This window comes from Aplysia californica, unplaced genomic scaffold (assembly GCF_000002075.1).
Source record: "Aplysia californica isolate F4 #8 unplaced genomic scaffold, AplCal3.0 scaffold00209, whole genome shotgun sequence".
Lineage (NCBI taxonomy): Eukaryota > Metazoa > Mollusca > Gastropoda > Aplysiida > Aplysiidae > Aplysia > Aplysia californica.
This window is the reverse complement of record NW_004797479.1, coordinates 248,218-260,162: the sequence shown is the minus strand read 5'-3', so window position 1 is coordinate 260,162 and position 11,945 is coordinate 248,218. Positions and strand designations below refer to the sequence as shown.

At 41.8% G+C, this 11,945-nt stretch overlaps 1 long non-coding RNA gene across 1 annotated transcript; it reads left to right on the top strand.

Annotated features, from left to right (window-relative positions):
- The first annotated feature begins 9,612 nt into the window (after positions 1 to 9,612).
- LOC106011902 lies at positions 9,613 to 11,588 on the top strand. The gene is made up of 3 exons (XR_001184891.2): positions 9,613 to 9,698; positions 10,453 to 10,577; positions 11,231 to 11,588. It is a non-coding gene; the product is annotated as an uncharacterized LOC106011902 (long non-coding RNA).
- The last annotated feature ends 357 nt before the right edge of the window (positions 11,589 to 11,945 follow it).

The following is an 11,945-nucleotide window of genomic DNA, read 5'->3' as shown; positions in this document are numbered from 1 at the left end:
TTACTACAAACCTTACTGTAACCTCCTTGGGAGAACACAAGGACCTTACTACAAACCTTACTGTAACCTCCTCGGGAGAACACAAGGACCTTACTACAAACCTTACTGTAACCTCCTTGGGAGAACACAAGGACCTTACTACAAACCTTACTGTAACCTCCTCGGGAGAACACAAGGACCTTACTACAAACCTTACTGTAACCTCCTTGGGAGAACACAAGGACCTTTCTACAAACCTTACTCTAACCGTCTTGTGTGTTCACCTGTTCAGACAAGACACGTCTAGAATGTTTGCGTACTGGCTGTCTTATTCCACACACTGTGTCCCAAGGCTGTGTCCTCGGTACATGGCTATTAAAGGAAAATTGGTAAAATTGTTAATATGCATTTAAAACCAGGTGGTTTCTGCGTAGACTTTGCTAATTTTGAGGTCCTGATTACGAATATGACATTATAATTTTAATCCGAACTCAAAATTAGAATTTTTTAAAGCTCTGGCGGGGCCTATGGTTCACGTATCACGACCCGGCCCGGCTAAAAAATTAGCAAACGGCTTTCCAACATGCACGTCTTTTGTCGGAGCGTGTCGTGTCTGTTGACACAGCCAAACGAACTTTTCACCGATTTCTTAGGAAATAAACAGTGCTCCATTTCAAGTACCGACTTTCCGAGAGACGGACGGAATCGGGTCGATTGGTGTCCGTCGCAGTGGACACGGGCCCTTACGGTTTGTAACTTCCACCTCAGACAAGCCTAGCATCAAGACATTCAAGACGGTCACCACCTAATCCCACTGCCTCTGTCCGCGGTACTGGACTTGTGATCGAGAGATGCGAGGTCACGGGTGTGACGGCTGCATATGCCCGCACATTGTAAAATAAAACGATTAAAACTTGTAAAGAAGACGAAACACACAGCCTCTCTCTTGTCTGTCTGTCGAAAAAACGGATGTATTGTTGTTTCTTTTACACTGAAATCTTCGAGTGAATTCAAAACGAGACAATATGTGACGTGTCAAGAAGGTGAAATAATTGTGATATTAAATAATCGTTATTTCAACATTTTGCAACATAGTTAATTCCCATTTTTACATATCATAACAACATTAATTCATTACGCATTGGTTCTTGTCTAAGCTTGATCAGGCGTCATCTTGTCCTTGAGAAAGGAGCTTAAATTTTAATACAAATTTGTCTTAGTCCTTTCGGAGATAGACGTTAAACTCGGAGGTCACTGCTCTTGAATATCTTATATCAAAGTGTTGCAGAAGTAGTTGAACCCGTCAATTACTAGAGCTGGGCGGAGAATCGATTCCGGAACCGATTCTCACGATTGATTCAACGAAAAAAAAGTCCCGCATTCTTTTTACATAAACCAACTTTTACCAGTTATTTTGATCATTAAATTTTTAATTTTAAAAAATTAGAATTTATATTTGAAAAGTAAAAGTTGATGCTTCGTAGTGTTCTGAAATTAAGGTTATCCTAAATCCTGAAGATGTTCGGAGCCAACCAGGTAACCACCGGAAGAAAAATCACACCATTAGAAAGTAAGTAATTGTGTTTGGAGTCCCATTCCTACGATTCGCAGCTTTCAATAATCGGGAACTTAGCCACCCAGCACTAACGATTACACACTTATCTTTTTTATATTTCTGTGGGTAGTGCAAAGACTGTCATGACGTCACAAACAGCCTCATTGAGAACTTGCTCCAGGACGGAGGCTGGACCAGGCGGGATGTCCAGGTGATTGACCAGGACATAGAGGACTCTCCCTATGTCCAGCAGGACCTACCACGTAAGTGTGCGGAGATCGAGGAAAAATAAGGGTTTTTTTAACGCCCCTTTTGATGTGTGTTACCAGCACTCATTGATATGTGTTACCAGCACGCTTTGATTTGAGTTACCAGCACGCATTAGCACTCATTAACACGCAGCACGCATTGATTTGTGTCACCATCTCGCATTGTTACCAGCACGCATTGATTTGTGTCACCAGCTCGCATTGTTACCAGCACGCTTTGATTTGTGTCACCAGCACACATTGATTTGTGTCACCAGCACGCATTGATTTGTGTCACCAGCACGCATTGATTTGTGTCACCAGCTCGCGTTGTTACCAGCACGCTTTGATTTGTGTCACCAGCACGCACACGGACTACTTTATTATATTACGGCGCACTCCTACGTAATAAGCAGTAGGAGAGCTCCACTGTCTTTGCCTCAGTGTATTCCCACCAGGCAGACGTTCGGAGTTTCAGTCCAGAGATTGATGTTGTGTAATGTGAATTTTTAGTGACACGATTTAGATCTTTTAGGAGGAAGGCTTCCCACTCTTTCTGTCGGGGCCAACCCGGTCTGAGAGGGATACAGCATTCAAGAAGAAAGACCTTGATACTCGATAAAAATCCCTCTCAACTTGGGAATCGAATGCAGGTCACCTGCGTGTGACTGTTCTGCGCCTAACCATTCCAGTACAGACGCCGGTGCACCTGGGCATAAAGGGGCGTCGTAGTGTAATACATATACTTTTGAAGTTTTGAAACTTTCTCTTGCGTGTGTTTTTTTTCCTTCAATTAATTTTCTAACGTTGGGTCAGTTGTCAGTTACTCTCAAAAAGTAAAGATAAAGATAATTTTTGTGTTAAAAAATTCGTTTTTGATTTTCGCTTGAAATCGGCGTGTATGATCAGATCACCCTACTCCCCATAACGAGAATTCTAGCCTCTTAAATTGTGTGTGGGTTTAACGCCCCCTTCAATACTATAATGTTATTCAAGAGGTGGTACCTCCAAATTAAACGTCCGTCTCCGATAGGACCGAGCCAGAACCAGTCGGTGGAGAGCCTCGAACCTTCCACAAACGACCTTAGATCAAGAACGCCATCTGCGATTCGAACCAGGGCCATCTGCTCCAAAGTCCTACATGACACCAACTAAGCTAAAAATAATTATTATAAATAGCATTTGTATAGCGCATGTCCCACTTGAAAGCAAGATCTATGCGATTTACACTATATTATTATCCCGGCATACCATAGAACACTCAGAAACATTCTCAGCTTCCTGGGAAGAATGCAGTGCAAACAGCTGGTTAAGCTCTCAAACACTAACAAACTGACAAGATATTTCACTGTCTATTCCTGTGTGCCCATTCCCACCTGGGTAAAGTAGGGAAAATTCGTGCAAAGTGACTTTTCCAAGGACACAACGTCGGGCCCGAGGCTCGAACCCTCGAACCCGCAACCTCACGGTTTCGAGTCCGGTAGCCTAACCACTAGGCCACCGACGCCACAGCTAACGGAGCGCCCAACGACTAAAGAGCGGCACAAAGTGGGCGCTTCCTGTACCAAAGTTGACAGGCACTGACGTAGCTATGAGGTTTCCTCATTTCTTTCTGAAACATACAGCAGGTGGTTGGCGGGTGCTCTGGTGTGGTTTGCTCCTTTTTTCTTATCAAACATCTATCACCCTGATCTCTCCTCCTTCTTTTTTGTGTATGTTACTCTCTTGTAACACCTCTAGTCTTTGGCACTTATATGACCTTATTGTGTTGCAAGAACCGTAACACTTATTATAACTAAACTGAGAAAAACACATAGGTTACTTTCTGTACTTAACTCCAATAAAAGACTTTCTGTCTTTAGACTGTAATAATATGTGTCACGACAAAGTGGAATCAGGCGCTCGTCAATTTTTGACCTTGTGGGATTATTGGTATCGTCTTGAAGCGTGTTCTTTTGACTATCTTTCAATGAACAAAAAACACATCTCGCTTGTACAAAAGTGGAGATATTTGATACTGAAGAAGGTAGGGGTGGCCTGGATACAGAAAATAAAACTGGCGAAAAAATGGCGGCTGAAGTTTGTTGATTTCCAAAGTTTGAGAGTCCCTGGAAACTTAAACATTACATTTTATGTGCCTTTAATTAACGTTTTTCTGTACAATCCTCACAGAAATGTTTTTTAAAAGACAACCAGGCGTTGAGCTCAGAAAAAAAATTTGTTAAACTGGACGAAAAATGCCAGCATCTCCGTTTGCATTATTTTGACGAGCGCCAGATTTCACGACGATGCCTCACATTATAATATACGTTCTGTCACGCGATGTTCCAGCTGTGAACGTGAGCATGACGTGGCCGAACGAGCAGGGCGTGACGGAGGCTGAGGCACGTGAGCAGTGCCAGAAGGAGGTAGAGCGCTCACCTCTGTGGTCCGCCTGTCAGGGTCAGCTGGGTCAAGTGACGGTCATAGACTGTATGACGGACATACTGGTGAGTACAACTCGCGCTGACACACGACATGTGCACGCCATACTACTACTTAGTAATAATGAATAATAGAAAGCATTTAATGGCAACACGCGCTGGCTCACGTGTGCATGCCATACTAAAAGTAAAGTTGTTCCCGCATCTGATCCGGACGTTAGTGATTGACTTGTTAGTGAGACAACTTCCCGGGCCTTCGGTATATTGTGGTAGGGTGGCCAGTTCCTTTCCACGCCTCCTTTACTTCCCTAACTCGAAGTCAGGTACCCATTACTGATGGGTGGGCAGGAGGGGGCGAAAAAAGCAGTGTACAAACCGACGCTCGAACACGGACTTTCGGCTTCGTAGAAGAGCGCACTAACCGCTCCACCACCGCACCCTATAATAAGAAGAAATGATAGATAGCATTTGTATAACGCAAGTCTCCGCTCAACAGCAAGCTCTATGCGCTTCACAATATAACTTATTATCCCAGCGCAGCAGAGCTGAGAGCATTCTGAAACAACCTCAACTTTCTGGGAACCATACAGTGCAAGCGGCCATTTATAGGCGCTTAAACACTAGCATACTTTCACTGTCTATGGCTGGGTACCCATTCCTACCTGGGTGAAGTGAGGATAATTCGTGTAAAGTGCATTTCCCAAGGACACAAAGTTGGGCACGCGGCTCGAACCCCCGAACCCGCAACTTCACGGTTACGAGTCTTGCTGCCTAACCACTAGTGAGTACCACACGCGCAGACACGTGTACATGCTATATTTGTGACTTGTGTTTTAGTTCGGAGGTAGTCTTGGACGGGTGGTCGTTGGGAGAGGTTTCTGCTATATAATTTTATGTGTGATACGTCATGTTTCAGTTCGGAGGTTCCCTGGAGTTCCTAGACGACCTGTCCCAAACGTACACCTCAGACTGCCAGGAGAAGCTTCGCTTGGACCCGGCCAGCTATGTCACCGATAACCAAGGTCAGGTCACACTCATAGGTTTTTTTTAAACCCTATCCGTACGTCGTGTTTTACTATCGTATCCATACGACGTGGGGAACTCTGTGCCACCACTTTCCAAAGAGGAAATTTACTCGTTAATCCAACCCGTACGCTTTGCATAGTAGTCTGTTAAAATGATTTTTTGAGAAATACTGAAAGTTTCAAAGAGATCTTCGGACTAGAAGTATTCTAAAATATGAAGAGTACGAACTGGAGGTACAAAATGACCCCAAGGCGTACGGATAGGGTTAAAGAAGAGGAATTCACCTCAACGCGGCTGGGCAGTTTGTGCGTCAGCGCTTTGCGCCCGTGTTAGTAGTTTGTGTCGGAACAGCTTGTTCATTTTTGGTTATTGTTATTACTTTCCACTATTTTCTCTAACTCGCCATTACGATAGATGTTATTGTGAACTATTGTTGCCATGGTGTTATTGTTTTTACCTTCAGCTGTGTTCCTGAAGAAAGCTAGATTTGGGTGCAAAGTTGAACATTGCTTTAAATACAGTTGACATGACTGAAGTATAGTAATATTCAAAACTTCCCGATATGATATGATCTTTCCGTACAGGAACCACGACGACGACTCTGTTGCAAGTGCCGTAAAACCTCTTCATTGTAACCTAAAATGTTACAACAGCCGTACAATCTCTGTTTTATGACCTAAAGTGTTACAAGTGCCGTAAAACATATATATTATGATCTAACGTGTCGTAAAACCTCTATCTATATTTGACCTAAAGTGTTGCAAGTTCTGTAAAACCTAAAATGTTACAATAGTTGTAAAATCTCTATATTATGAACTAGAATGTTGCAAATCAGTGCCGTAAAATCATTATGACCTAAAATGTTACAAGTGCCGTAACACCGTTATATTATTATGACCTAACGTGTCGTAAAACTTCTATACTAGGATCTAAAGTGTTGCAAGCTCAGTAAAACCTTTATATTATGACATGAAGTGTTGCAAGTAACCACAAAACCTCTATATTTTGACCTAAAGTGTTGCAAGTGTCTTAAAACCTCAATATTATGACTTAAAGGGTTACAAGTGTCGTGAAACCTCAATATTTTGACCTAAAGGGTTACAGGTGCCACAAAACCTCTATTGTAATCCTTAAAGAGTTGCAGAAGCCGTAAAACCTGTATCTAACCAAACCAAACACGGCCTTGTATTATAATATTACTACCTGTCCAGGTCAAATGGTGATGAAGCCGGAGTACTTGTCCGACATCTGCCCTACAAACTGCCGGGGTCATGGTCACTGTGTCAAAGGTCAGTGCGTCTGCGATCAAGGTTATGGGGGAAAGGAGTGTCACATGCGCTCAGGACTGGGCCCACAACTGGACAACATTAGAGGGTAGGTTTGTTTGTTTGTTTGTTTGTTTGTTTGCTTGCCTGTATTTTTTGTTTGTTTGAGTAAAGGGAAGATACAGAGCGCTGCACAGTGGCGACCGACAAAGGCATGGTTGTAAACTGTTCTGTATTTTTGTAATATTGTGTACTTATGTATGTATTTGTGCATGTATTTATGTATGTACGTTTTTATAATTAGGTATTTATGTATGTATGTGTATGTATGTTTGCCATTGTAAACCAAAATGGCCTTTTGGGACCAATAAACATGTAATTTATTTATTTTATTTTTGTTATACATCAATGGTCATTTAGCGCTGGGGAAAATTTGGCAAGAAACAACCAGAGGGAAAACAGAAGTAAGACCAACCAGTCACGCCCTCCGAACACACACAATGAGAGAGTATGTGACAGACGTGTGTCCTTGGTATTGCATAATGTGTGTATGTGTATGTATGTCTGTGTGTGTGTATGTGTGTGTGTGCGTGTGTGTGTGTGTGTGTGTGTGTGTGTGTGTGTGTGTGTGTGTCTGTGTGTGTGTGTGTGAGTGTGTGTGGGTGTGTGTATGTGTGTGGGTGTGTGTGTGTGTTTAAGTAAGCGTGTGTGTGTGAGTGTGCGTATGCGTGTGTGTGACTGTGTGTGTGTGTGTGTATGTGTGTGTAGGTGTGTGTGTGTGTGTATGTGTGTGTCTGTGTCTGTGTGTTTGTTTAAGTAAGCGTGTATCGGCACTTTCTATTTTTTTTCTTTTTTTGGTCTGAGTTTTGTTTCGTTTTCTTCTTTTGGAAATGCCATATAAAACTCTTACGAAATCTCATCTAACTGAAATAAATTCTCCATTCCTCCATCACGGAAAATTCTTCTCCCATCAACCCCCCCCCCCCCCCCAAACCACCGTCCCTTCCCTCCATCTTTTCTTTTCTCCCACCTCCTCCTCAGGGGTCCGTTGTGTGACCTGGCAGAACAACCATGTCGGAAAATCTTCCTGGACGTCTCCAACCTTGACCTCAGTAACGAGCTCGTCTGCAAAGTGCAGCCATTGGATGTGAGGAGCATAATTTCTTTTCTATTTAATTTGTTGGCTTGTTTTGTTTTGCTTTGCTTTGTTCTGTTTTGCTTGTTTGTTTGTTTATTTTTATGTTTATTTGTTTATTTTGTTTTGCTTGGTGTTGTTTTGTTTTTGTTTTGTTTAAGCTATTTCATGTAGAGGGTGCGGTGGCGGAGCGGTTAGTGCGATCATCTCCGAAGCGGAAAGTCCGGGTTGGAGCCTCGGTTCGGACACGGATTTTTTTCTGCACCCTCCTGCCCACCCAGCAGTATTGAGTTACTGACTTCGAGTTGGGGAAGTAAAGTTGGCGTGGAAAGAACTGGCCACCCTACCATAATAATATGCCGAAGTCCCAGGAAGTTGTCTCACTAACAAGGCAATCCCCAGTATCCGGATCGGATGCGGGAACAACTTTACTTTTTTTTTTCATGTATGCAACGCCAACGCTATCGCACGCAGAAGACGTGTTAGGGGTGGGTGGGGGTGGAGTGGCAGTGTTGTCAAAGACCTGTTTGGATGATGTATCCTTATCAGCCCGTGGTGACCCTGACAGGCAGGGACAAAACTCGCTTTCTTATTGGTCGCTTATAAGCGCAACGGGGGAATCCCAAAAAATGCTGTTTTGAGAAAATCGGAGATAAAGTGTTTGCCCCTTGCTCAGTTTCTTTAAAAGTCAAGGAGAGTATTCTATGTTACCAAACAAATATAAATACACCAATGAAACCAAACTTCTCCAATAGATAGAGCAATGCCCATTTTTGGTGCAGGTGAAGATTTCTGGAAACCACCGAAATCTGGGTTAGCCCGCTTGTCCTTAAAAGTAACCAATTAATTATTTATATGGCTCAAAGGATATTGTGTTTAAAACAACAAATGATCTAAAGTTCGTCGATGGGGGCGTAAAACATCTAAATCTACAAAGCGTGGGAATATATGAGATATTTATGGATGTTTTTATATGTGCATCAATTTGTGTATGTTTATGTATATATATATGAATATATATATATATATATATATATATATATATATATATATTATAATATATATATATATATATTATATATATATACATTATATATAAAAATATATATTATATTATAATATGTGTGTGTGTGTATGTGTGTTGTCTTTGAATGTATGTATGTCATTATTTTTTTTTGTTAGTGTGCCTGAGTAAAATAATGTTTGCATGTGTAAATATTGTGTTTGGCAGCACTGGAAAAATATGGAGAGGAACTGCCTTCAACCAAAATATAGGTCCTCTCACGGTCCTATCGGAGACGGACGTTAAACTAGTAGGTCCCGCCCCTTAAATAAGTAACCTAATAGTGTTGATAGGAGCGTTAAACCCTTACCAAAAGGTCCTCTCTTATAGCGTGAGGATGGTTTGCGGGTGCTCTGGAGTGGTTTGCTCCTTCTTTCCGATCTAACGTCTGTCGTCTTTGTCTCCCCTTGTTCCTCCCTTGTGACACCTCTAATCTTCGGCACTTATATGAACTTATTGTGTTGTAAATGCCGTAAAACCTTACTAAAACAATTCTTAATGACGTTATGCCACAGTCGTCTTTATACATCAGGTACATTTAAAAAAAATGTCATGCAACAGTCTTCCTTGTAAGTCAGTCACATTCTAAATGTCGTTATGTCACAGTCTCTCTGTTTCTGTTTTTAAATTAATAAGATGAATATTTGGAATAATTTTCTTTAGTCAGAACACAACGTTTCATGTTACTGTTGTATGTTGTACTGTATTGTAAAGCGCTCAGAGCCTGTGTACTTTATTCGGGGTTGAGCGCTATATAAATGTCATTCATTATTATTATTAGTTTTCCTTGTAAGTCAGTCACATTCTAAATGTCGTTATGTCACAGTCTTCCTTGTAAGTCAGTCACATTCTAAATGTCGTTATGTCACAGTCTTCCTTGTAAGCCAGTCACATTCTAAATGTCGTTTAATCACAGGATGCAGGGACTGCTCTGGGCCAGGCTGTTACGTCACAGGCAATCCAACTGAGCATTCACAGAGTTGCTTGCCTCTTACCGGAAACTAGTGAGTGGTGTTCTTCTTGTTCTTGTTCTTGTTCTTGTTCTTGTTTTTTTTAAAGACAGCATTCGATTCATTCTCTTCTTACGGTTATTTTTGTGCTACCGTGAACCTTTTTTTTGTCTTCAACCTCCGCATCTCTCTTTTTCTCTCTCTCTCTTACAAAATATCTCTCTTTCTCTCTCTCTCTCTCTCTCTCTCTCTCTCTCTCTCTCTCTCTCTCTTGTTTTCTCCCTCTCTTGTTTTCTCTCTCTCATTCTTTCTTTTTGTCTCTCTTTTTCGCTTACCTCTCTTTCACTCTCTCTCGCATCCTTTCCTTTTTTCCTCCCTCCCCCGGTCTATACACAGCTGGGTACGTAAGGGGTGGGTATGTAAGAATGCAGGCAGACAGTCAGACAGAAAGGCAGACAGACAGACAGACAGACAGACAGACAGACAGACAGACAGATAGACAGACAGACAGTCAGAAAGAAAAGACAGACGATACAGATAATCGAAGCAGAAACAGGGACTGAGATATGATTTTCTCAAACGCTAAAAATTCCAGCCCCTCCCCTCCACACCACAAAAAATAGAAATAAATAAATGTAAATTTAAAAAATCAATTAATTGAATAATTATTAATGTAAACTTTTTACAAATAATATTAAAAGAACAATTACTTTAAAATTAAAGATTAATGTTAAAGACCACCATTCCACCACCACCTTCTGACTACCACCTCTCCCATCTACTCATATCTTCCTTCTCCCCCTCCCAGACGTATCCAGCCAAGTGTACAGTATCTCCGCCAGTAACGACCGACACACGTACGGCAACAGTCTGCGCATGCGCGTCTACGACAGCCTCTGTCTGGCCTGTGACGGTGCCAGCTGTAAACACAAGGTCAGCCTGGGACTTCCCGTCCATTTCCTAGTTTTTTAGAAGCTTTCTTTTCTTTAATGAAACTGTTCAAGACGGCTGCACACTGTCAAAGACGGTCGTCCATTGTCCAATGAGAGTATGCATTGTCCAGAAGGGTCACCCATTGTCCTACTCCTAGACAAAGCTGTGTATTGTTTCAAAGGGTTGCACATTGTTCAAGACGGCCACCCATTGTCCTGGAGAAAGCTATGCATTGTCCAGAAGGGTCACCCATTGTCCTAGAGAAAGATATGTATTGTGTAAAAGGGTCACACGTTGTCCTACAGAAATCTATGCATTGTTCAAAAGGGTCACCCATCGTCCTAGACGAAGCTATACATTGTTCAAAAGGGTTGCACATTGTTCAAGGCGGTCACCCATTGTCCAATGAAGCTACGCACTGTCCAAAAGGGTTGCAAATTGTCCTAGACAAAAGTGTCTCAGACTGGTGTACGTCTAGAAGAGTTTCATCATGATAAATGGTCGCTTTTAAGGACAAGCGGGCTAACCCAGATTTCGGGGGGGTTCCAAGAGTGGGCTTAACCCCCATTGATCCATTCTGCGTATACAATATGACTTATCATGTTCCCTCATTTCTCACTCCCTCCCCTCTCCCCATCCGTCTCCTCTCACAGAAACACACGTGCCACATTGACCACCACTGCTACCAGGCAGGAGAGCGCGCCAGCCACGACCCCTCCCTGGTCTGTGACGTCAGCACATCCAGCACCTCCTGGACCCACGTCATCGGCGGTGACGTCACACCACCGCAGTGAATCGGAACTTAACAACTATAATAATAGGCCATCCCTTTGAAAAATGAAACGGCTTTCTTAGAAAAATAAATTTTAATTCATATCAGTCTGATTTGGGCTTTTAGATTTTGAATAATAACATATTGATTTTTTTCGAGGTTGTGACTATGTACTTGCACAAATGCGAGGAGTTTGCTGTTGGACATGAATTTGCGCAATACAAATGCTATTTTTGGTTGTTGCTGTTGTTGTTGTTGTTACTTTTATCACTATTACTATATTATTACTATGATGATCATCTTCATCTTCATCATTATTATACTTATGTCTAAAGGTGCTTCTCTTAGTAACGAAAGTGTTTCTTTAGACTTGGTGGCGTCAGTTATAGATACTATGTGTTCTTTATAGGTATAATAGTCCCACTTTCAAATGAAATCGGCGAATAATAGTACACAATGCTTTTTATAGTATGTAACAAAAAATTCACAACATGAATAAATTAAAAGCCCATAATCATAAACAGTTATCATTCAATTTGTCCATGCCAGATTGACTCATGACCGAATTTGTAGAATGAATGCTACTTATCAGCTAT